General features: G+C 42.2%; 1 long non-coding RNA gene across 1 annotated transcript; it reads left to right on the forward strand.

Annotated features, from left to right (window-relative positions):
- The first annotated feature begins 1,038 nt into the window (after nt 1-1,038).
- LOC128093533 (uncharacterized) lies at nt 1,039-3,118 on the forward strand. Its single transcript, XR_008212567.1, has 2 exons — nt 1,039-1,701; nt 1,766-3,118. It is a non-coding gene; the product is annotated as an uncharacterized LOC128093533 (long non-coding RNA).
- The last annotated feature ends 2,251 nt before the right edge of the window (nt 3,119-5,369 follow it).

The following is a 5,369-nucleotide window of genomic DNA, read 5'->3' on the forward strand; positions in this document are numbered from 1 at the left end:
AAATGCTGTATCAAGTAGGCGAATACCTGTTTTACCCCTAATCAATCAAATTGTAAAAAAATATTTTAATTCATTCTAAATGGCAGTTTTTCCAATCAAATTTACAACTCCAATAGTTCTAACTTACGTGAAATCGTCCGAGGATTGCGAATATGACAAAATTGAGACCAAAAAGGGCCGCTATGGCAGGCTACAGGGGAAAAACTAACGTTGTAAAATGTTTGTTCTAGAAAAACCTAAAAACTATGGGAAAAACTGCGATTGGCCAAAAAGTTAATACCGTAGGCTTATAGTCCATGAAATTACCTATCTTTTGACCTATGGGAGTATGGGTGTTGGAGGCTGTTGCAAAAAGATATTAAGGTTTTAAAAAAATCCATTTTTGACAGTAATTTGCAAAAGCTATGAGAAAAAGTCAAACCAATCCTGGATGTCTATGGCACATTTTAAAGGGCTTCAAAAGACCTTTTGAATGCATCCAAGAGAGTTGGAATTGATAAAGTTTTACGGAAATGCAAGCAATTTTAAGATTTTTTATGTTTTTTCGACCTCAAATTTCAAAGCCCGTTTTACCCCACTTCCCTTTGTCGTAGAGGGCTCATATTTGGCATGAGTTCATCTCATGTATAGACAAACAAACGCTGAAAGTTTCATCCAAATCGGAGCACCTCGATACGACCTCTAGAACAAACCGAGCAATATTTACAAATACTGCCTCTTAAGGTTTTTTAGTCTACACCCAAACGATAAAAGATTGACAACAGATGTCATCCTCACTATCGAACATGGAGAACGGCCGCACAAAGAGGAACGCGCAAGCGCTCGGTGAGCGGTTACCAATACAGCTTAATATGAGACGCGTCGTGGTTAGATCTAGCTTGAATGTTCTCCAAAAAATCTGAACTGTGTCCCACTGTTCGCTCAACTCGGAATACCCGGGAAATTTTCATACATTATTCCATTATCGGAATGTGCAGTCTCCTTCAGGAACTCGCTCGCTCTTTCTCCTCTTTTGTTAGTGTGTATGTATATTAGGGTGGGTCATTTTTTTCGAAAGTGTTCGGATCCGGCTGAAATAAAGACCATCTTGTAGAGGGGACCCATAGGGACTCTCATACCAAATTTGAGCTCATTTGGTTGAAAACTGGCTTGTCGCTCGGGGGTTAAAGTTTACATGGAAATTACTATGGGAAATGCGTGATTTTACTTCAAACGCTCCTACAAGCTAAGCGACAAACTTTAACCCACACTTACACTAGGTAGCCGTGTCGGGGGTGGTCCAAGGAACATTTTTCTCTAAGGGGTCATGGTCATCCGTTCAACCCTGAGCTTGCGCAAAGCCGAAACATCCGGCGACGCCGGAATCCTTCTAAATCCCGGTTTTAACGGCCAACGCATGCTACGAAACTTTGATTGAAGCATCATATGAATGAACAAGAAACACGACGCCAAACGTCAACTTGCTAAAATTTAAGCTCAAAACAACGGTTCGCCGTCGATTCCGCTGGCCCGTCAGCAAATACAACGCAAGTTGGTGTCCGGAAGTGCGCTGCAAAAGAGACATGACGAACTGGCCACACCATAGCGGCAGAATTTCAGTGCGTACCCGCGGATGCCAGTAGCAGCGTCAACCGAAAAAAGTTTCAAGTTGGGGGAGAAAAAGCACCAGCTGCAAGGTTCTAAAAAAAAAGTCTCAAATGGGTAAGTTCAATCAATTGAGTCTAGAACTTGAAAACCTTTGAATAACCGTCACTTTCAATTTCAGAATCAACATTGACCGTTCGCTGCCCAACATTGTGAAAAAATGGCAGCAGAATCATCCAGCATCCTGGAAACTCCCGCAAAACCGACAAATGTTGGGGAGCTGTTGCCACAGAAGGGGGAGGTAGGCGGCCAATCCAACGCGGAAAGCATCACCGGCAAAGCAGGAATCTGGTCCATCGATGTTCAGTCCGTTGCAAAGGGCGTTTCAGGGACGCAAACCGGCTGTAGCCAGAACTAACGTGTGCCGTGATGTACACGATGGCCACCAAAATATCTGTGCGGGATGTGGATCGACAAGAGTCACATCAAGAACGAAGATCGTGAGCCGGTGATGGAAGTGATTGTATGGCCGATCAATTTTATCGCGTTACACACGTCACACACGAAATAGAAGTTACGAATGTATTTATTATTTTGTGGTTGAAATAAATTCATAAGCAGTTTGTTCTTGAGTACTTCCTTTAGAAGCAATTTATTTAATTGTCTATCGAGCGGATCAGCTTCTAAGCATCTTCCTCGAGCATCTGATCTCGCTTGGCCTTCTGGGTGGCGGCACACGGCACAATTGCCCCCAATTCTCGCAACCATTCTGCCGGAAGTGCATCGACGTGTTGTTCGCAAAGGATGTCAATTGTACCGCCGTCGGGTTGAACATGGCACGTCGGAGTGCATTCCGACGTCACCAAAACGCTGTACAGTAGGTTCCTCATCCCCCCATTGGTGGATCTTGTCCAATCGCCATGATCCACTTCTGATCTTGCACAGACATTTGCCGCAACAAACACTTCCCGTGCCATTAGCCTCAGTCCAAATTGTTCCGGAACGTAACCACTTCATCCCGCTATCTACCGGAAGTCGATGCACGCAATGATGCGAACTGTTCTCGGTCAACACCGCCACTAACCAATGACCAAGCTGCAACGCGCGGTTCGTTAATGTTGGCGAGCAAGTGTGTTGACGTTTGGCGTCGTGTTTCTAGTTCATTCATATGATGCTTCAATCAAAGTTTCGTAGCATGCGTTGGCCGTTAAAACCGGGATTTAGAAGGATTCCGGCGTCGCCGGATGTTTCGGCTTTGCGCAAGCTCAGGGTTGAACGGATGACCATGACCCCTTAGAGAAAAATGTTCCTTGGACCACCCCCGACACGGCTACCTAGTGTAAGTGTGGGTTAAAGTTTGTCGCTTAGCTTGTAGGAGCGTTTGAAGTAAAATCACGCATTTCCCATAGTAATTTCCATGTAAACTTTAACCCCCGAGCGACAAGCCAGTTTTCAACCAAATGAGCTCAAATTTGGTATGAGAGTCCCTATGGGTCCCCTCTACAAGATGGTCTTTATTTCAGCCGGATCCGAACACTTTCGAAAAAAATGACCCACCCTAATGTATATGTGAATGCATACATCCAACAACATTAAGAGAGAAAGGAGGAAGAGTCACAACGAAATCCCTTCTGGGCTTCCTCGAGACTCCTTAAACTCCTTTTGGAGCAATGGCATTTGCCAGCAGATTGAGTGGGAGTTGGGAGCGCCTCAATAGACTGCAATCAAAATGCCGAGCTGAAAGGGATTCTTTTGTCGAGAGTGTGCACACATGCAGTTGCTTGCTAGAGAGTATAGTGCATGTGCTTTGTGTGCCTCCTTGAAAGGGATTTTGTTGCAATTCAACGGGAAATATTTGAAGATCAACTACAATGCATGTAATAGTTGCGTTTCATAGTGCATATTGCAGTGAAACCGCTGGCAAAGTTGGACTTGATTAATAAGAAGAAAGCTTATACTAGTTTTTGATTGCTTGATTTGACATTTATATTTCTACACTCAAACGATGGTCGCATCATTTTGTTAAAAATTGGCATGGAAATATCATGCATTTTTTGCGATATAGAATAAGTGAAAATTCAACCCGTTACCGAAAATTATTGACATTACCGACGGCTGTTTGATTGTTTTGCAGAAAAAAAATCATTACAGAACGAGATTTGAACCATCAACTTATTGGTTGTTGATCCAACACACTACCTCCGTGCCATAGAGCGTTTTTGGTCCTTGAGCTCAACTACGTCCCCAAACATTCTCTTGAAGGACGTATTAGACTCTGGCAAACAAGCAAAAAACTCGCTAACATACAAACGTTTTGACAGTTTGACAGTTTGCCTGCATTTGTTTGCGAGTTTTTCGTGAACAAGTTTGCGAGTTTGGCAAAATGTCAAACACAAAAAAGTGCGAGTATGTTTTTTTTTGTCATAGTCTAATACCTACTTAAGTTATTTGTGAATTTTAATTCCAGTATGGAGGTTTAAATAAAGGTGATCAAATGCTGAGAAAAGTGATTTGGTAACGTAACAGTAGTAGATTTTACTTGATTACAAGCTGAACATTCTGAAAGCTCTGAAAGCCGTTTATTCTCAGTTAGTCTGTTTACTACTTGAACTAGATGTTTTGGTTGATCCAGCTAAATTTTTAACAATTTTATCAAGTTGGTTGCCATTTGATGACTGTCAAGTTTAATTTGTTTTGTTTTTTCGCAATTTTAGCACGGTTTCTGCATAGTCTAGATAGTTTTTTGACCGATTCAAATGTTTCTTTTTTAATTTATTCTAAATTCCTTCTATGACCTCCTCTCACGAAAAAAAAACGGAATCGACGTAACACCTTATAATGTGACCCTCTTAAACCTCACGGTTTCGTCAATGGATCCACAGGCGTGTATCGTTCTTTTTGCAACAAGACTCCGCCTCCAGGGTCTCCTAAGTGTGAAGGTATGGGCACGGGGAGAGGGCACCGAATACCTATATTAACAATTAGATTTTTTTGCGTCCGCCTCGGGATTCGAACCGGCGACCTCTGGATTGTGAGTCCAGCGCGTGGTCCGATTGATCTACACAGGCAGACCTCCTCTTACTCTTCCTCTTTATCCTCCTCCTTGTAAGTCTCCTCCTCCTTCCCAAACTATCTTTCCTCCTCTGTACATCGCCTTGTACAAGCCTCATAAAGTTTTTTTTTGTGATTTTTGGCAAAAATTGCTATTTTATTCAATTCAAAACTCCCAAATCTGCACCGGCTTTGCTAAAATTTTCTCCAGTACCTCCAAAGATGCCTACTTTGATCGAAACTCTCCAAATATTCAGAATGATCCGTGACAACATTTTTCATCATAACCACTTGTTACACTATTACATTTTCACAGTGCGATTAGACATATTACACACAGACCCCGTCAGGGGAGGTCACCTAGGCTAGACGGACGGTGAATATCAAAACACAACAAGACACACATTAAAAAATAACACTTTTTGCTGTCAAAGATTCAGTTTAAGATTTTTTCTTAAATTTAGCTAAATTTTAGAAAATAAAAAAGGCTTAAATTTTAATGTTGATGAATTTTTGTACATTTTCAACAGTTTAAGGCGCAGCTTGTTGTTAGAAATGCTTCTCTAGATTAATTCCAACCCCTTGCCATACTGCAAAAACAATTTCTACAAGTACATAAACAAGAGTGCACCCATAAATTTATCAATTGTCGCGCGACGGAACCTTAAGGAGCTCGCCCCAGACGACGACCTCGGACCAGTTTCGAGGCGCACTCAGACGTCGATGGGTGACTT

The sequence above is a fragment of the Culex pipiens genome, chromosome 3 (genome assembly GCF_016801865.2).
Source record: "Culex pipiens pallens isolate TS chromosome 3, TS_CPP_V2, whole genome shotgun sequence".
In the NCBI taxonomy this organism is placed as follows: domain Eukaryota; kingdom Metazoa; phylum Arthropoda; class Insecta; order Diptera; family Culicidae; genus Culex; species Culex pipiens.